We start from the raw sequence: 21,572 nt of genomic DNA, 5'->3' as shown, positions 1-21,572 counted from the left end.
AATATCTAGGCTAAAGAGAGACTAGTTCGGTAAATGTGCAGCAACAAGCCCACAAACCCACTTTTAATCGTTTTCGATCGCAGCGCCACTAGTAATATATGCGTGTGGATGCCTTTATTTTTTCCTAAATTGCTGTTGGTAACCAAGCTGCGGAGAAAAAAATAAATACATTGTTTTTTATCCACGAGATATGAGCAAAAAGTTTTTATCAATTTATTTGCATGTGCACTCGTTTAACTGGTCAACGCGTTTAAGCGCATGCGACTTTAGCGCTGTCGCATCGTTCGCATGTGATTTGGCTGTGTTATGAGTGGCACTACTGGCGATCATACTGTGAGTTGTGTGCGGTGCGCGTGTGGCCCTGAGACGTTGAGAGCTCACGTGGGATTTGTCTGAAACACGCACCGAAAGCACGTGCAAGGATGTCAGCTTCCGATATTCCGCACATATTAGTCAAATGGGTGGCGGAAGCCAAATGGGATGTTTATCCAGTTACCGCGATTAGTGACCCTGCGGTTGGCCTCCGTCTCCTCACCGAAGAGAGCTATATAAAGGAGGTTCAAGGCTCCATACTGAACGTGCGATGGAAGGATGGCGAGCCGGCAGCTCCAGCAGAGCTTCTTGAACTTGGTAAGTGTTTTTCCTTGTGTTCATGCATGTGCATTTTTGGCCCTTTGTGGACGTTGTAGCGCTTACGTATTGTCTCTGATAGGTAAACTTCGTGTCGTGGCGAAGAAAAGGGACAGAATAGCAACCGCATATTTGCTGGAGAATAATGGCGGCAGCTCCGAGGGAGCAACGGCGACCGTAAGTATATCTTTTTTTAAGCCCTGTGGTCATAATCGTTGTCTGCTTGAGTGAGCGTCGTATTTATTTATTTTTTTTCATTCGCATGAATGGTGGCTGGCTTGAACATTTGCAGCACGGAGTGGTATGACCAGAATTGAGAGTGAATTATGTGGCTTTGGCCAGTGATATTGCCTTGTGCTTGAGAGTTAATTGCAGCACGGGCGCATTGGCTTACACCGCGGCCTTGGTCGTGACAGCTTCTTTGTGTCGTTCGTCCTGTCCCCTAAGGTCGCGAAATTGAGTTTTGACCGCGATGGCTGCATTACTGTGGAGGCGACTTGCAAAAACGGCCATTTTCTGTGTTATGTCAGTAATTCGGTAAGGTATCCATGTTCAAATTAATATGCAGGCCGCCAATGCGCCGTCTCGCACGGGCAGTTTCGGACATTGTGGGCATATTCAAGGACGTAGTCAGTCAGTAATCATACCAACGGTTTTGATTCCACTGGAGGCAATATTCCAGTTGCTTTTAATATTTTTATACTGAATGCTCTGGGGTTGCGGTGTTTTTTTTTCTGCATAGTTATGACGAGCCTATGAGAATGCGATGGGGCTGTGTGGCATTTCCAGTTCTGTAGTTCCATATTTGCTTACTGTTGGTTTCTGTTGGTTTCTAAATCCCACTGTTCAAGCTAGGGATCGACCTACATGGGGCTCACATCCAGTAAAAGGCACAGGACTAGCTTTAAGCTAAGAAAAATAAAGGACACTTTTGCTAAAAGGCTTGAATTCTGCCTCCTTGAACCTCATAAATGACAGCAGTTTCTGCGATGTGGCGCTGGTGGTAACACAGGGCGTTCCACGTCAGCCGCGATGGTTGAGGGTGGCGCTGGTGAACACTCTCAAGGTTCGTATACAGACAACATTAATACCCAAGAAAGTAGCAGGGGGGACAGCGGCCGACGTAGTTCAGTTGGAAGAGCACCGGACGCGATATTCGGAGGTCGTGGGTTCGGTTCCCACCATCGGCATGTTTTTTCTTCTACTTTGCGTTTAATTATCTTTCCCCTGAACAGACTACATTACTAATTTATGCGATTATAGAAGTAAAAATTTAAAAAAAGACAAATTACAATCCCCAATGCTTCCCTTGGCCTCGCCGACTGTTGGCTTCTTTCCTTCATACCCTTTAGCAGTTATATTTGAAAGGCCATCCTACATAGAAATGAAGCCCTGTTTAACCAAGGCATACAAATGTGCCCGCATGGCCTAAGGGTAACATGTCTGATTCAGAATTCAAGAGTCCTGGAAGGCTGGTTCTGATCTCACCCACCATTGTGAAAGGAAAGGCTCGAATTGACAGCTCCTGCCAAATCAGTCATGTCGGGGGCACATATCAGATGAGCCTGCGATTTATCAGTACCCAGACATGCCAGCCACCTGCAACCACAGAGCCATGCCCGATAAGTGCTGGATTTGTTTTTTGAGATTAGGGAATTCGCTATCGCATTACAATCTGAGTGGAAGTTGAACAAGCGGGCACACCTTTCTGGTGGTGCACTTCTCACTGTGTAAGCTGGAGCCCCAGTACATGATGCTCTGTGGACCTTTGTTGCATATTGTAGGAATGAGTCTCTGGGAGTCTGTTAACCAACACGACATTCCACCATTTTAACGTGGTAGTGTCCCATTCTCCAGGAAATCTGGCATAGGTGCTGTGAGCAAAAAGCAATGGGCATGGCAGGTGGTAGCTGCAGCAGACATGGCTGAGCACTGATTGGTCATAGGGTTTTGTGACATGAAGGATTTGGCAGGAGCTGCCAACTCAAGCGGAATCGAGCTCTTCAGGAACCTTGCAGATTGAGTCGGGCATGCTACTGCAGGCACGTTCATATGGCTTTGTTAAGCAGGGCCTTATATCCACGTTGGCTGGTCTCGAAAGCTCAATTTATTGCCTATTATTGACTTTGAGGCCGGAAAAAGTGATGAATGCTTTTCTGCACCACGCTGCGCTTCTGTGCTAACAGGTCCGCCTGAATTTCAGCGAGAGTCGTAGTGTCACCGTAAGCCGACGAAAGAGTTGAGACTGCTTACATCAGCTCAGCTTGCATCGGCTGTGCTGCTGCAGGTGAGTCGTCGTCGTCGTCGCTCTCAAAATTAGCAAGTACTTCGCGAATAATTTCTGCATCTGTGAGTCCAGCGCACAGTTTCAACTCTTGGTACACGTCTGTGAACTCTGAAAACGAGGCGCTCAATGGAATTTTGACAGTACGAAGGCCGTCAATTAGCTGCTCACTGCCTGACAGATGCTCTCCTCGTCCAAGGCAGCCAACTTGTCATTCAGCACAAATCCTGCATGACGGAAGCAATTGCGCAGCGTTGTGGGTGGCACCGACTTCCACGCACAGAGGAACAGGCAGTCGAAGCGATCAAGCTAAAAGAAAAAAAAAAAGCACTCCTGCAGCGAGCAGCGACGTACTGGAAGCTGAAGCTGCTAGGCAAATAATGTAGCCTCAATCCAGCGTCAGTTTAGCTGAGGAGCGGCACACAAGGCAAGCATCAGTTTTGAGGCTATCGGAGGAAAAGGGAAACAAACAAAATGTCGGCCACACCGCTCAAAATGTGTGGCAGTTGGCGCGGCTGATGCTTGGAATGTCTAAAAAATCGAATAGCCCTGCCTAGAGCGTCCGAAATTTTGAGCCGCACAGTACATTGACTTTATAAGGTATGTCCTCGGGCCGGGAAAAAGACCCAAATAATCAAGCATGTCCGAAAAATTGGGTGTCTGAAAAATCAGTTGTCGACTGTGTGTGTATATATATATATCGGGCATTAATAGTGAAGTTGAGCGTGCAAGGCAGTGCAAGTTGACTCAGATTGGTTGCCCCCCTTTCTTGGCTTGGAGATCTCATAAGGTAATATTTTGAAGGTAAAAACACAGTGCAAATGGGGACAAAGCATGGTAAATGTAAGACACAAGCACCGTGTTTTATACACGAGTACTGAGTGTGCGTTGTAGCCTGCAACACTGAGCTCTGAAAGGCTGCTACCCAACACCTCTCTCCTCTGCTCATATAAACGGTACTTTCACCTATCTGCTTTTGCTGTCCCTGCAGTTCCTACATTATTAAACTTTCTCATTTGTTAATTTCAGAACAACACATGTGGCTGCGAAGGCAGGCTCAAAGAGCATGAAGCTGAACGGCAGAGAGTTACAGCCGAAAGAGACGAACTACAAAAACGGCTTGAGGAAGCTGAAAAAGCTGCCGGTAAGCCAGAAAATGATACCTGTACCTTCAGTATGGTGTATGTGGTCATTTAGTATGCAGCATACATTGTACAGCATCACTCAGTATGAAAGGGACAAAGTTTGAGCATTCAACAATATATTGCAGGGTAATTGAGTGTGATAAGCAGACTTATCCTGGTTTGCTAGTTAGAATTTTTCTTGGTTCTTTTATACTTTAATAGAGAAATAATGAGTGATTTTGTTTTATTTGTGAACTGCTCACTCCCTTTCATGCGGAGCGATCCTGTGCATGTAGTAGTTTTTTGAGTACATGATGAGTTGGTTACAGGGAAACAGCTAACAGTAGACAAAGTGTTCCTGTTACACGCAGTAAACAAGAAATGGAGAGGGTCCATGAAAAGTATTGTGCACATATTGTGGAGACAGCATCGAACTGGCCACAAGACCTATCTATAGTCTGACACAACTCGAGTCAGGTAAAATTGCTTTTGAAGGAAAGGACATTCAGCCAATGGCATCAAGTATTTGTCGCAAGATTGACTTTATTCTTAATAAGCCGAGGTTAATCCTCTTGCACATGGGCTGCATGCAGCCAGTAGAGCGCTAATGTGGCCCGCTGGTCTAAAAATTTCAGGCTTTGTTCTGAAAGCATGGGCCAGTTTCATAATTCAGATTTAAGAGCAGACTTATTTTTTATTTATTTATTTGAGTGCGTACAAATCGCCTCACTGGGAATTAGAGTACGAGGGTATTCAAAGGGAGAGGCAAAAGCACTGGAAATAGATGTGCAGTACATTCACATTAAAAAAAGAAGAGAGACCCAGTAACAATTCAGCTCAGAACAGTAAAACACACTTGGGAAAAGTTGTGCAAGTCATAAAAAAGTTAAAGTACATATATAGCGGAAAAGTAGCATGCGAAAGCTCCCTGTTGAAAAGAAGAGCAGTCAATAGCTTATGGTGCATGGCACACTGATGCATCAGTTAGTCGCCGTAAATGTGTTTTAAGAGTAGCTGGAAACTTGTTGTCATTTAATGAAACTATTGCATTTGGGAGGCTGTTTCATTCACTTATTGTATGTGGGAAAAAAGCTGATTTAAATACAGATGTCCGACAGGCAATTTCGCATGTTTTACGGATAGGGTCTCGTCTATGGGAAATGTATGTTAGGGGTGCAAGGTAAGCATCATGGTCAATGCAAATTTTTTTGTTCATGATGTCGTTTAAGAAGACTAATCTGAAGAAGGTGCGACGGAGCTGAAGGGAATCCGATCCTAAAGGCTTCTTTAACGCACCGGCACTGCTGTGAAGATCATAAATGTTTAAAATGAAACGTGCTGCATGATACAGTATCGCTTCAAGTTTCTTGATAAGGACTTTAGTAGCTGGATCCCACACTACCGTTGCATGTTCTAAAATTGAGCGCCCGTTTGAGATATATAGAACTTCTTTCATGTCATTTGGAACGTTACGAAAATTTCTTTTAATGAAGTTGAGTACACGACCAGCCTTCATTGCTATGTAATCAACATGCTTGTTCCAGGTTAAATTATGAGAAAAATAAACGCCTAGGTACTTAATATCTTGATATGTGGCTTTTGATGACTATTTAAAAAGTAACTACTCAACATGTACCTTTTTTCGGCTAAAACGAATATGGCAGCATTTTTTAGGATTTAGAGTCATATTCCATTTACAGCACCATGCTATGATCCGGTTGAGGTCTGTTTGTAGATCGTTTGTATCTTCCCTATTTTCTATACAATATGCAATCATCTGCATATAGTCTAATTGTAGAAGTTATACCTGAAGTCCGAAATCAACTAAAAGACCTCGTCTCCACATGCTATGCTTTATTTATGAAAATCAAAAGAGGCATTGGCCACTTAATCTGCATAAACTTAAAACGAATGTCAGCTGCCTTGACAACCCTGCCGTGACAACCTTACACATAATTGCAATCTTTATTGCATGCACTTTACACATGACACTGGCTATTTATTCCTTATGGCTTGTCACCCTAGATGGACAGTCAGCTGACATGCCAGAATCAGAAGACTTGACATCAATTTAATTGTTTTACCATGCTGGCGCTAGCTGTCAGTCAGCATCAAGTTGCTGAAAAAAACATTAACTTATGCATTTAATGAGTGAGAAAAAGGATGTGTATCGTACCATCTTTTCTGTTCAAGCTCTTCCGTTATTTTGATTTATATAAACGCCTGGCGTAGACCGTCACTCATGTTTCCTTCATGTCTTGCAGAGCCAGGCCGTATGGTCAAGAAGCTTAAGAAGGCCTTAGCAGAATGCCATAAGACCAATGAAGAGCCCCAGGTTGTACCAGCTGCAAAAGTATGTAACCTCGATTTGACTTGGCCACTCCTGGCTGCATGGCTGTGTTTCAGTGGAACTGAGATGCAAGATGTTCTTGTACTGTGTGATGTCAGTGAATATTCAAGGACCGATAGTTACTTAAGCTATTCCCAGCACTCTGCTATGCTATCCCTCATAATCCAGTAAAACCTCTTTACAAGAGCAATCAAGGGACACGAAAAAGATCTCTTTTAAGCAAGGTCTCTTGTAACCAAAAATTCTAAAGGCACTGTGTTGATCACTTTATTGCACAAATGCATTCACATCTATTAACAGGAAATTGTTCAGGAAAGCTTAGTCTTTCATACTAGCGTTTTTTTTTTTTTTGAGTGCAGAGTGTATTCCTTCTTGTTCTTCTTATACTGGCTTTATCAATTAGTTGATAATATGTTCTATGCATTGCATATTTTTCCGAAGTCCATTTGCTCTTCAGAATTTCTACTTTCAGTATCTTGAGATTGTTCATTATTTGCAGACTCATTTTGTCCATCAGTGTTACCCTTCTTCGATAGCCTCCTTAGTTACCTCTAATCTTTCAGCTAGGGGTTATTTGTACCTGGTGACTTTTTGTTCAGTACAAGTTTACTTTCCTGCGCCTGTGCAGTGGTGAGCAGGCTTGCCTATAGTGCACTGAAAGTACTGTGTGGAGCAAGTCAGTGACATGTAACGTTAGGCGCTCAGTTTCAGTTATGCATCCTGTGGTAATGTGTGGCAGACCAGAGGGATGCCTGCTCATCGCTTCCTTGTCCAGCCTCCATTTTTTGCAAGTACCGTTCGAGCTGCTAGGGCGTCACCATGCTGCTGTGTTTCTTGAGTGCAACGAGGAGGCCAGGCAACCAAGCAAGCACGAGTGACAGTAGATTAACGTGCGTTCCTGCATAAGTACCACTCGCCGCTCCTGTGCTTTTGCGTGGAGGAAGTCATCTCTACAGATGCCAAATTCGCTGTCCCTTCTAGATAACTCAGAGTAAGGACACGCCATCAAATTGCCTACAACGGAGTGTATGGCGGAAACCTTACATGGAACAAGACGAAAACAGAACCAAATAACCAATTAGACCCATTTTTCGCACTCTTAGCCTGGTGGATGTTCTTAAATCTCTCGATCATCCGCTATCACTTGCATTTGCTTTTTAAGCTAGTGATCATCCAATACCAGTTGCACTTGCTTGCCTAGCTGCTTCGGGATTTGCGCAAAACGCTGGCTTTCAGGCCACTGTTACAATCGTTAAGCATGTACCTGGCGGCATGAAGGGCAAGCACTGAATGGAAATGAGGCGCCGAGAACCCACGAGCAGGCACTGCTTTATTTGGCTACGCATGCACATGGGGCGCATAACTCAAACACAGGGCCTCATGTTGGGTGGCACTGACCTCCACAGAGCACCGTCGGCACGCTGTAAACAAGGCTGCTCACCGTCATATACTCTGGGTGATACCAGCTATGTGAGAAATACATAAAAATTTCTTGTAGATGTGCTAATCTTGAATAGCCATGTGTACAGCTTTTCTCTAAAGAATAGGTTTTAAAACCTGGTTCCACAGGCTGCTTTCTTGAGTTTCTGCGACCTCCCGCTAAACTTCACCTCCTCCCCAGTGCCCCTGTCCGATTTGTTGCTATGCTGGCACACCAGACACAGCGCATGGTGTGTTGAAACCCATTTCAGAGAATTAAATCTTACACTAGCGCATTCCTTAGCTTCATGCTGTCAGCATAGGCATCATCCTCAGCACAGACCTTGGCATCACCCCAAGATGCTGTATGCCAGCAGCAGCGGTGGCCAGGCAAACTGTGCAGCATACTAAGTCGCTCAGTCTTTTTTTATATATATATATATCGAAAAGTTTTCCATTAGGCATAGTGAAAAGGGAGTAGGGAGTAGGAGGAAGGTAGAAGAAAGAGTGTAGACAGGTCTTCCTTAAATCGCTTAAGTTGCCGATAAACTGGCTGTTTAGCATCTACTTCCTGTAGTCATAGTCAAGGTCCCACCGCAGGCCTACCTTCCGTAGGTAACACTGTCTAACGGATGCCGTAGCTGGGCAGGTCCACAATAGATGCTTTACATTGCACAGTTCTGGTGAAGCACCACAATGCGGGCACTTTTCGGTCACTTGAAAGCATTCGTCACGGTACCGATGACGCACAAAAGATGTCAGAGCCGCTCCTGCTCGAATCCGGTGCACAGATACCGCCTCCTCTAGAGTGAGATTACGGGGTAGAGGGTATGAATACGGGGTAATTAGAGCGCGTGTTTGCTGGTGCAAAGGTTCTTTCTCGGAAACATGGGACATGAGTGGATCTGGGGGAAGAGGGGAAGGTGGCGGGATGTCTGATGTGCCAAGGTGTGTCATGTTATCCACATGGATATTATGTAGATCGTGAGCATGGCCACGATTCCAGTGTATACACACAGGACAGGGGTATTTTTGCAGAGCTGGTGAACCGATTGTGTAATTTTGAATGTGCGCTGAACAGCCTTGAACTGCTTATGGGTGGCTAGGAAGTCAGTGTAAATATGAACAGCATCAAATGTGGGTTTGAGTGGGAGGGAACTAATTGTGTTGTGTATCGCCTGAAGCTCGCTCCAATGCAAGGAGGGTGCATGTATCCATGCTATACGTTGCGCGAGAGTTAGGATGGGGATGGGAGGCACTACGCTGTGAGTGATGCATCGGTGTATATTACGCACCCTGGAGGCAAATTCGCGGCTGTGGAGCGTCTGTAAGTTGACAGTACTACGACCAAGGAGGAAGAGTGTGTAAGCGATGGAGCTGAAGCGACATTTTTCGTGCTCTGCTTGTCTTACACTGGTTGATGAGTTCAGCTAATGTATTAAGTTGGGTGTACTCTTGCTATCTCGTCTTACACCAATACCCATTCTGCAAGTCGCTCAGTTACCATACATATATCTGGAATGGTGACGCAAAGGTGCAGAGGGTCATATGGCTCATCAAGAGCCACTTGTTTGGGTAGGTTCCCTGGTGTGCACATGGGGACTGAAGACATTTGAAGGCACAAACCCCATAGCAGAGTTAATTTAGTCAAGGTGAGACAGAAATGTGTGCACGTGTAGTTTAAGTGAGAGCCAGGCATATAATAAAAAGCAGGTTTCCAAACTTAAGAAAACGAAAAGAAGTCACAAAATTATATCATTAGGTGTTGATGCACAAGCAACATCACCTGATTGTGATAATCGTGCATAGACACCAACTAGCCCAACTTTATACCTGATTGTGACATTGGAAGCAGCAGGGAGGGGAGGTCCTTGGCACATATTAATGGCTGTTAGTGTTCCTTGAGACAAGAAGGTTAATAGTTTGAGAGCCCCTGCTCTAAAACTTGCCGACAAGAGGTTAGACTGTAAGCTATTTAGTAACTTAGTAATACTTTTGCAGCCTTTGTGGAAGTCGCAAGCTGGGGAGGGAGAGGACCAGAGTTCCTTTATGCTTCAAAATATTTGGACTGTACCTAGTCAGATGAGCCACAAGGCTTGTGTTGCCATCTGTGTCAGCGACAGAAAGCAAGTTTTTTTTTTAACCTGTGTTCAGCTTTGTGTCATTTGCCATAGGCACTCGTAAGATATGCAGGGTAGATAACCGTCACTGTTTCCTGTACTGATGGCAGCTTTTTTGTGAATTACTGTGCTTGCAGGTAGACATTGGAAACGGAGTTGTTGTGGATAAAACACTCCTGGAGCGCCTGGAGCGCAGCTCTGGACACACCAGTGCTGGCAAATTTGCCAAGACACTTTTGCGCCAGGTGTTCGCACCTGATGAACTCAAAGGATATGGTATTCGAAACAATGTACAGAAAGACCGTCCGTGTAAAGAGGCCCTGGACCCGGTGCGTCTGGAAGCTGTCATATGTAAGTTACTGCATGATTATGCCTCGTACACAAATATGGTAAAAACATGAATAAAGAGGGGGGAAATGCTGGCAACTAACTGTTGAAATCTATTTGTAGATCTGCTTATGCACCTAATTTGCAAAGTAGCCAATTAGCTTGCATAAATGAGTGCTCTTCGGCATTATGACCTACATCCTTGGCAATGTTGTGGTGAAGGCCGCTGTGTTCATAGCTGAGTGTGTGGCAGCAGAACCTTGAAGGGACACTGCGATGGTTTTCAAATGTGCTAGCAGTCTATATTTTTGAAGTAGGTTATTTGTTGATCATGTCTGTGAAATTATTTTTTCGATTACGCAAAAAACACCTGCAGAATCGCGGACTGAAAATGCGCAATTCAAATCTCTCGCGAATGCTACAGAGAAAAGCAGAGACGGAAACCTCGCTCCTCCGTCCGTTGTGATGTCACTTTGCAGAGGCATTCAGAGCCACCCGAGGGAGCTTTTGACATTCGCTGTTGTCTGGCAGGCTTTGTGGGCATACCAAACTTGTCAACTGAGTGTTGTGTGCCTGATGCAACACTGCTCTGCATGCGTTCGGATGCACAAGCAGCTGTGGCCGCGACGAGGTCGTCTTTCATCATTTCTTGCAATGTCAAACGCTTGCTGCGCTATGTGATGCTGCTGAGAAGAGATAAATTTAAGGTGACTAAGAAAACATTCTACTCGAAGCATTTTCGTGACTGTGACTACATACAGTTTGTTCCTAATGCAATTTCTATAGGGCTTTGTCAAAAAGGCATGGCTGAACCATGACGTAGTTCCTTCCATTTCCTCACAAAAGAGTTGTGCTATAGTCACCATTTCCTAGAACCACGCTTATTGAAGGAAGAAAGGGGAGACAAGGCATGCACTACTGACTGTAGTTCCATTACTTTCTGAATATTCAGGTCTCATTCGATGTGAACAATCACGTTTAGTGTTGATTGCGATCTGTTCAGAGTGCAATCTCATGGTGGGATGGGCAGGCAGCACCTGCGTGTGGTTGTAACTGTGTGTTTTGTTTGTTTTTTTTTTTTTTTGCTCAAAGGTGTGCTTAGCGGCTTCTTCGCTAAACATCGGACAACTAACTAGCCGTACGCGCTTTTTGCTAAACATCAGACAAATCATCAGCCACACGTGCTGATGATCCTTTGCAAACGAGCAGATGATTAAGGAGAGCCCACTGTTGTGTCGCAGCTAGGTAGTGAGAGCTTTAAGAGATCGTTTCCAGCATGGCACGTGCTTGATATGTTTGTGGGACACCTATGGGAGTGTTATTAGAAGGTAAAGTGTGTACCACTAAGCTGAGTATGGGTGCATTTAAGTATGGAGCGCACTGAGCGACGTTTCCTTCAATGCGTCCAAGCTGCAATAATTGAAGTTGTTCATATATTGCCTCGTGATTTTGCACCCGTTGCTGCCTCATTTTACATAGTTCTGTCTTGTTTGGGAATGCAAATGAAATTAGAAAGGAAACCGATGAGGCTCTTGTAAGAAAACATTTAACATGGTCTCCAGCACAAAAGCTCCGTCAATGCCTCGCGTGCATCGCAGAGCTGGGCAACAGCACTCTGCTTACAGTTCATTTGTCTGGTGGAAGCTGTGTACTGCTTCACCCTTTTTTCACAACAATGACTTCTGGCGGGGCGGGAGGCCTGAGACGGAAGTAGTCTGCTATTGCATTGTTTGCTTCCCTTCTTTCTCAGAAATATGCACGCCGAGGTTTTCTTGAGGGCTATGTAGATTCTGATAATTACACACACTACTTTTCAAAATGCCTTACTCTATACCGCAGCAAGATTTCATGCAAAGCCTGTGCTCCCCACAATGGAAGTGCTGCGTCATTTATGGGCCCATCTGGTACGGATACATGTGGTGAAAAACCCAATGGTCATTCGAAGCTACTGATGCGGCCCGATGGTCATTTGAGCCGCATCAGTAGCTTCCCCGGTCCTCAAAATGTGCGATGTTTTGGCCAATCACAGGCGGCGGCAGAACCCGTGTTGAGGCCCATTGCGAAGGCTCCGTATTTCTGCTGGAAAAAGGCTATTTCTGCTTTTTCTGGCCGATTTTTGTCTGATATTTGAGTTCGCAGCATGGAAAACTGTGGGTTTCTGCTTAAATCCTGGTTTTTGCACAAAGTACTGCAGTGTCCTAACAATCTCTTTATCTGTTTACAGCTGCAGATCATTGGACTCTTGTGGACTGTGTCATCACATAATGAAAACATGCCGAGTTCTGAGCAGCCGTTTATTCATCTCTTGTGGGGGTGAATTTCGCACTGCATAACACAATAACAATCTTAGTCTTTGTAAGAAACAGGACTACAGTTCAAATGTGCATACATCTTCCTGACGTTCTGCAGAGGAAAATGTTTAATGAGGCAAAGAGAAAGGTGTTCTGGTCTATGCTTTAGTAACATTTTTCGCGATGTATGCTGTGTGTTGAATTATAGACGTGTGAATCATGCACATTGGTCATTCATGACTGTTTCATTGCTTGTTTAGCAAAATGCATCTGAGTAAAATCCACAACAGTCTGACCTAGCCATTATGCTATAGTTGTGTTTCGCCACTTGGGCCAGGATATTTTCAACAGTAAGGTGTTACTTGGCATTCAGATGGAGATGCACTGTATTTTAGCAATCTTTCTGTCTCCGAGAATTTAGTTCGTTGCATGCGCAGAGTGCCACATAGTATAGACGGTCTCACATCGGTTAAAGGACGTGTATGGCGCTACAAGTCCTGCGTTGATATCCTTACATTGTCTCATACATTTTCTGTGCACTTGGAAAGTAAGACATTTCTTTTTGCTATTTTTTTCAGCGTTCACATCGGCTGCTATCAGCCATGTCAAGAACAGCTTGGCATCATTTGTGGCGCCAGAAGTTTGTGAATAAAGGTTGGTCAGTGCCGAAATTGTTTGCTTCACTCGCAGGTGCAGGTATTTCAGAAAGTACTAAGCGTACTTGATTGATTGCCAATGTGCACAACTAAAAGTCAACAGATGAATCACATGTTGCTTTTAAGTTTGTATTCAGTCTAAAATCAACAGGAAATCAAAACAAAATGCATTGCCACGTGCACAACTGAAAGTCAACACATGAACCACATGTTGCTCTTAAGTTTGTATTCAGTTTATAATCAACAGAAAATCAACACGAAATGGATTTCCCAGACGCAACTGAAGGTCAACACATGAACCAAATGTTGATTTTAAGTTTGTATTCAGTTTATAATCAACAGAAAATCAACACGAAATGACACAACTGAAAGTCAAAACATGAACCACATGTTGATTTTAAGTTTGTATTCAGTGTGTAATCAACAGAAAATCAACACAAAAATTTACAACGGTATTTCAACTGAAACACATAGGCCAATTTTCAACACATGCTCAATGTTCATCAAGAAAAATGCCACAGAATATCCACAGCTTTTAAACAGTGCTTATTGAGGCAACTTCACAAAAATTTCACAGAATTTCAACACCAGTTTTTGTAAGGGTGATCACATGGTCTGGCTCCTCAAAGCGAGCGGGCATTTTAGATGCGCGGACCACTGCCTTGATACATCACAGTCCGCGGGGTCGGCGCTAAGTCAGCCGCTTCGTTTAGAAAGCGGTAGATGCACTTCGACTACAGATGGCCGGTGTGTTTTGAACATTTGTTGGCGCCGCCACTCATTTGTATCTCGATGTCCACCTGCTCGAAATACGTTAGGTGCCGCCGCAAATATGGGCCATTCGTCCATATTTGCGGGTAGCACCCTTAAACGTCGAGGGAACCACTGATCTGGCCATTGTCAAATCAGATTGGATAGCAAATTTGAAGTTCAGACCAAGTCAAATTTTGAGGCTCCAGTTTGCCAAATTTTCCGGTTGACCACATGAATTTGGTGGTCGTCACTGAGTTTACCATAGTTAATAATTAATATACCTATTAGTAGTTGTCGAATAACTCCGTAGTGAGCTTACTTTGGGCGGACAGCTGCGGCAATATTCGGTATACCGGCACTTTCCGCCCCCTGGTCATATTAATGTCCAAGCATTCACAGTAACTGTAATAAACGAACCGAATCTGCGCCGTCACATCGAGTTCGAGCATATTTCTTCGGCAGCGAGATAAAAATGAATCCCGGTAGCAACATAATTTCAAAACAAAAACTACGCTGGCATCTGCGGCGTAAATGCCTCTGCTGCTGTCTGAATGAAGCAGCCTAAATTTAGCGCCGCCCACGCGTGCTCTGCTATCAAAGAAGCAGTCGGCGCCCCTTAAATGCCCGCTCGGTTTGAAGAGCGCGACCGTCCGATCACGATCTTCATTATCGCGACAGTGATGGTGGGACATATGACAATGCATGCGGAACAAAGGGAGGGTAACGCAGGCGGAGGGTGTGCAGATGGGCGCCACAATTTCCTGCTTTCGGCCGGCTCAGCTAGGCGGCGCTGACCCTCACTTGTTTTCTTGTCTGCACCTGTACATTCAGATAATCCTGCTTGAGTTCATTGTATGTGGCTTTGCATACATCCTTTACAGTCAGTGGGACTGTGTTATGTTTTCTTTGCACAAACAATTTAATGACAACTTGACTGTCTCCTGAAGAAAAGGGTTACAGAGCCACAAAATAATTGATCTATTCAGAGAACAGCTAACAAGAGCAAGAAACGATACTATGGTTCAGAAAAAGGCTGTCGTCGCTCATGAAAAAGATGGACACATAGACGCAGGGTTGTGTGCATTGGGGGTAGTTTACATCGGGTAAATGCTACGCCGCACGAGGTAACATGAAATAATCTTTCGTGGCAGTTTTCTAGCCGCAGCCACTGCAGTAGGTTACTCATTTTATACCAGGAACTGAGCTGTAGCGATGTAGCGCAAGACAATGGCCAGTCGTTCTGCATCAAGAAAAGTCAGACGAAAATTCCTGTCTTTTTTTTTCCAATCACCGGTCTCACTCTAGCTGAAAGAACTTTAAAGGATTCAGTATCCACCCGTATCCATCGTCGATCTCCTTTTGCATCCTGTAGGGCCAACTCTGGCATTAAATTCTCAAAAGCACCTTGCTCAGGTGCCTTTCGCAACCAGTCTATTGTCGATTAGGACCATGCCTTCTGCGATAGGGATTTCTCGTCCGAGTTAGAATCGACGGCGCAATATTGAAGCAATGCTGCGGCTGCAGCAGCCGCGCACTGCGATAGTTCATCCGCCATCCTGCCAAAACGCACGAGTGCTACGCAATGCAGAGGGCTCCCTTTTATAGGTATGCACAAGCAGCTGTCGCTAACTGAGGAGAGTAGTCAAGTGTCCATTCAAAGAGTCGACGGAGCAGCGGAGCAGCACCGGCGAAACTTGTTTTACCGAAACATGACGCCAGCCAAAGCACGCGCTTTGCGATGATTGATTGTCGGTGCCTGTAAAAATATTTGGAAAATAGTTTTTTTGTCGTATTGTCGTCCGCCGCGGAGAAATGGGTGTCTAGCAAATGAGCGTGCGCATGCAGGTGAATAGCCGGTTGTCGAGGCCGTAGGCTGGTGTTGCACCCGCCGAGAGACGCACTTTCGTTTCCTGTCCCATTCTTGTGGGTAAATGGGTGCGCATTTATCCAGTGTGCGGCTTTCAGAAAGGCCCCTTCTTTGACACTACACGTTTATCTGCCGTGTGTCTAGCGTCGGTACCGTATTCTGTGGTCTCACTGGCGGCGGCCGATCTGTTAGCGCGATTGCAAGCACATATTCTGCACGGAGGCCGGCAAAGGATTTTGTGTACTACATGATGCCGTCCCCAGGAACGTCCGCTATCATGACGGGCGGTGAGAGGCCATCCTTGTGGTGTATGGAATGTGTCAGCGTGAGCTCACAGATAGATCACTTCAAGAGATCGCTACAAAGTTGGGATTGGATTTCACCGATGAGCATGTGTGTATGCGTCGTCCGAGCCAGAATCGACGGCGCAAAACTTCGGCAAAGCTTCTGCTGCAGCAGTGGCACACGGAAATAATTCAGTTATCATTGCGACACTTCAGTGCCAAACGCACACATAGTTCGGCAGCGTGGGTGCCTCCTATTGCGGTGATTGATCGTTTTTTAAACAGTACATAAAAAAAGTTTCCCTTCATCGCTTTTTTGTATGCCGCGGTACGGCGTTCTGCAAACAGTCGTGCAGGGTGCCGTAAATTGGCACCAGCTGTGGTGGGGCCGTTGTGGCTTCCCCCCACTTTCGTGCGTCGGAGTCACCCACGGCTACGCTAGAGAGGCAGCAGAGGAACGTCGCCGAAGTTGTGTTTTCGGTGTGACAAAGAGTTCGCCAGGGGTTCCCGCAGAAGTTTCCGTTCAATGTAGCCGAGACAAGAGAGAGTTTTAGAATACGGGGAACGAGAATAGAGGGACTCTATCCACACGTGTATAGCGTTAGGGGAACGCGTCCTCTTCATCTGCTTTTAGAATAGCGGCGATAGCGGTCACTTAACGTTGCGCGCATGCGGCGCCATGATGGCTTAAAAGAAAAACTTGCAAAAAAATATCTTGATATACATGCTGCTCTGTTTTCATTACATTAATAAACACTAAGTAAATCATATGAAGTTACATATAAAGCTCAAATACATGTGCAAAGTAATACATTTTTTCTTTTGAATTTTTAAACCAAGTCGAAATAGGCCGAGACTATCCACGATGGGAATCGCCGCTAGCCGTTTCTTGTTTCTTGCGTTTGTCTTGTCTGTGCAAGTCTGTGCGTTCGCCGTCTTCTGTAAGCACACTTTTTTGTGGCTTTCCAACGATTCCCAAGTTTAGGCGATCGCAGGCAGATTTACTTTGCGACAAGCTGCTCTATCTACACCTCAGCTGGAATGATTTAGAGGACCTTTTTCTTCGGTACCGGGAGCCCGCGCCGCGACGCTATGCTTGGTACAACGGATTTCTGGACGTGGATTGCCTGGACGAAGAGTCATTTCGGCTGATGTTCCGTTTCGACGAGGAGCATTTTCGCGCACTGAAGATATCGCTGCTTGTACCCGATACCATCCTCAGTAGCCAAGGCGTCAAGGTATCTGGTAAAGAAGTGTTGCTCATGGGTCTACGCCGGTTGGTATACCCGAATCGGTGGTGGGACTTAGAGCCCATCTTCGGCCGGCATTGCTCGACAACCGAATAGGGAGGACACATTCCTCGACAATGTCGAGCATTGTGTCCTCCCTATTCGGCCACAGTGAGGCCACCATCGGTCATCTTCTGGATCTGAGGAGGCATGATTGGCTGCAACCGGCGGACTTGGCTCGTTTTTCTGAGGTGTGTACACGTCAAGCAAGACGAGTTTCACTCCGCAGCCCAATAAAAAAAATGTTTTGGTTGATTTTTGATATCGCAGACAACTGCATAATAGCAGAGAGTGTCTGCTGATAAATAGGGGTTCAGTGCACACTGTGTGTCTCAAATTGTAACGGAATCAATTATTACTTTACGGACTTATAACTCGCACGATAGTCCGAAATCAATGTTTACGGAATGTTGCATACCAGTGACGTCACGGAAGCGTTTCTCATGTACCGCATCTGCCAAAAGTAACCAGGCTGCAGGGTTTGCTCCTCAACCATGTTTAGAGCCCTTGATTTACCTCAAAAGGCAGAAAATGGTCTTAAGAGATAAGATAGAGTGGCTTTCGCTCCGTACAGGTGACTAAGAACTTGGGATGTCCTAACGCTGAACTATAGAGCTAAGGAGCGAACCACGCAGCCTGAATACTTTTGGCAAACACGGTACACACACACACACACGCACACACACACACACACACACACACACACACACACACACACACACACACACACACACACACACACACACACACACACACACACACACACACACACACACACACACACACACACACACACACACACACACACACACACACACGCACGCAAAAAAAGGAATATTCTATTTTCATTGCAGGCAGTTCATCGGAGAGGTGCCCTCTCACCAACTGTTGGGGGTTTGTGGATGGCACTGCCATACTTATCTGCAGGCCTACCAAAAATCAGAAAATCTATTTTTATGGACATAAACGACTGCATGTCGTTAAATAACAGGCCATTATGTGTGCAAATAGCATTGTGTGCAACCTGGATGGACGTTACTCTGGGCACAGGCATGATGCTGGTGAGTGAAGCGGATCCAAGTTTTCGATATCATAAATTTATATATACTCACTTGCCAGGTATATCAAAGCTTGGAACAAAATTTCGCATTACTGAGAAAAAATTATTTTGAAACAGTAATAAAACTTAATGCAATGTTATATTAGGCAAAGCAAACAAGCCCATGGTATTCATCGCACACCAGTGCACAGTGAAATAACCAAATTGCTAGCAGGCTTATAATGTACCAATGCAAGAGTGTGCACTTAAAAAATGGCGTGTTGTACATATTTGGGGCACCAATCTGTCACAGGCTGTGCTCGCAGTCTCTGAAGACATTCAGCTTCTTAGCAGCATTGACCTGTAAGTCCCTGCAATGGGTGGAATATATGAATTTTAAACATATACAAAAGGCAGCGGTTGCTGTCGTTGAGAACACAATAGAAAATTCACTTTCCTTGACAGTGTCAGCTAAATAACAACTCTAGCAATGCTTCATGACAGGTCTGCACGTTAACATGATAGTGTTAAAAATCTCCATTCCTCAGAAAATGTGGCGTCGTTGTTGTTGGCGTTGCGAGTGAAAAAACAGGCAAGGATTTTGGCAGGTATTGGCAGGTAACATGGCCATGCACTGACTGGGCGTTGGGTTGTGTGATGTCACAAGACCACACGACATGGGCCAGCTGGCAGGCACTGCCATCTCGGGTTTCACCTTCAAGATAGAAGGGTGAGATCAGAATTCAGCCTTCCAAGAATCTTGAGGTAGACACGCTACCCCTGGGCCACACAGGTACATTTTTACGGCTTGGTTAAATCAGCAACATTTTTTTTTTCAGGGCTAGTGAGTTCTTGTTTTCCAAGTGGCATTTTTTTAGCGTGACACATAAGGGGGACAAGACATAGCGCCTGTCTTGTCCCCTTTATGTGTTGCGCTAAAAAAAAAATACCACTTTGAGAAAGCTTGGCTAAAATGGGGATTTATATTTACAGGGCTCCTTGATTTTGCTGCACTTTCTGCACTAGATCGCAAAAGTGTCATGCCGGTGCCGAGCCAGTTCTTCCGACGCGAGTGCAGCCTGGCACTAGCACTCTCGGTGGAGCGGCCAAATCGAGTGCAAAAGTTCAGAAACGTTAGTCTGTTCTGGGTGTGTGTGTTTGTCAAGATTCTGATAGTTCTATTGAATGCTGTACATTTGTTCAAAATGACGCATCTCGCTTGTCAGCGGCCATATGAACCTTGTCAATTCCAAAGTGATAAGTTAAGAATTTGTCTCCATCCTTTCTGTTGCATTGTGCAGTGGTGCAGGCCAGCCGAGTCTTGGATTTATAATTCAAGGTTATTTAGGCAGTCACTGTTAAACTCACGCTCACTGCTGGTGGGCGGTGGCCACGGAGTGACTGTGACAGCCTGTGGTGTGGGCAGACTTAACAAGTGAAGGCATGGTCACGATGACCTCAGAACCAGCCACTACTGTAAGCAGAGATGCCACTCAAGCTGCCACATGCTGAATGCTCAAGCATTCAGGAAAAAAGGAATGTGTCGCTGCACAGTCATCACGGACGTTTTGATCGGCCACAAAAACAGTTGTGATGGCCAGTAAGGTTAAAGCTGGACAATTTTAACTTACGCGCACATTATCCCGGTCACAATTGTGCTTGAAATAATGTGATGCAACTTTATGCGTCTAGTGGGTATGGTGCACGTGATGGCCTGCCATGCATGAATGGCTGAACTCCTACTATACCACTATAAAAACTACTGAATGCAGCTTTCTACGCTGCACAAGCTGCAGAGTGAGTTTTCATCATAGCCATTCACTTCGAACAATGAAACCACGAAACAAGAGTGCCATCACTCAGCCATTTACACTTTTTTGTTATATCCTTGTAGTGTCCTACACTAAAGTGCATAAAGTTGGACGTCTGGTTGGGGCAGTAGAGAATTTGTTCACGCACCTATCCATGGTAACGGCACTAAAATACATGGGCCCCAATCAGCACATGTGCATTTTCCTCTTGTCCATTGTCCAGATGAGTTTCCATATTAACGAGGCATACATTTAAAAAGTTTGGTCCCCAGAAAAATTGTCCATAATTTAAGTAGTCTATATTAACGAGGGCTGTATTAACAAAGCAGGACTGCAGATGCCACGAAAAATAATTTGTTCATTGTATATTAAAGATGGTATATTGTTGAATATATATCAGAGGGCATCATGCCAGGTTTACAAAGACCTCTTTTGTATCAACAAGACCCTACCAGCGCAAAATCAGTACAACGTCTCTCGTAACCCGAGTTGCTTTGGGACATTCAACCCGATAGACCAAACTAAACCTTATATTTTTGCTTGCTTACGTGCAACAGCAGCAATTGCTACATGCTCATTACTACAAAACAGAAGCCTACTGCAGAATGTTGTTTCTATTAGGCACCCACGTTGGTGACAGCAAATAAATGTCCTAGCAGAATGTTTTTTTTTTCGTGACTCGAGCTCGGCCAATGAAAATAAAATCTGTGCGCTTTGCTTCAACATTTCCCACATTTGTTGTTCAAACGCTTTGATTATTCAGTACTGTTTTGCATTTTGCAGATATCCTGCGTGACAGTGAGCTCTATGAAAAGCTGTTGGATCTGGTCCAAGGTTCGATCTTCACAATCTATGGGGACCCAGCCGCCTACTCCCTGCGTCCCCTCCTTATGCTGCCATATGCAGATGCTGCACTCAGCCAACAACAACAGCTGTTTAACAGTTCCATGAGCACTGTTCGTCAAGCTGTTGAGGGGGGGGGGGGGGGGGGGGTTGGGAAAACTGTCAGTCTTTTTGCATTCTTGGATTACAAGAAAAATCAGTTGTTACTGCAAAACGTTCCTAAAATGTATAAGGTTGCAACCATACTTGCCAACTGTCGCACATGTTTGTATGACAGCCAAATCAGTGAGTTTGTTGGTTTTCGCCCGCAAACTCTGCAGGAGTATTTAAAGCCAGATACCTCAGCATTTGGAGCTCCATCAGCATATTACATGAAATCTTTTGTTTGCAAACCTGACCGCAAGTAGTTCCTTTTCAATTGGAGCATTACTGCTGGAGGGTGTAAGAGCTGTTGGAAGCATACACCATCAATCCACAAGTTCAAC

General features: G+C 45.0%; 1 pseudogene; it reads left to right on the top strand.

The window, feature by feature from the left end:
* Window positions 1–422: 422 nt before the first annotated feature.
* Window positions 423–21,494, top strand: LOC146180751 (uncharacterized; annotated as a pseudogene).
* Window positions 21,495–21,572: the final 78 nt, after the last annotated feature.

This window comes from Amblyomma maculatum, chromosome 8, assembly GCF_055883805.1.
Source record: "Amblyomma maculatum isolate TAMU_Amacu chromosome 8, ASM5588380v1, whole genome shotgun sequence".
Lineage (NCBI taxonomy): Eukaryota > Metazoa > Arthropoda > Arachnida > Ixodida > Ixodidae > Amblyomma > Amblyomma maculatum.
The sequence above is the reverse complement of the archived record's forward strand: the minus strand, read 5'-3'. Positions and strand labels throughout refer to the sequence as shown.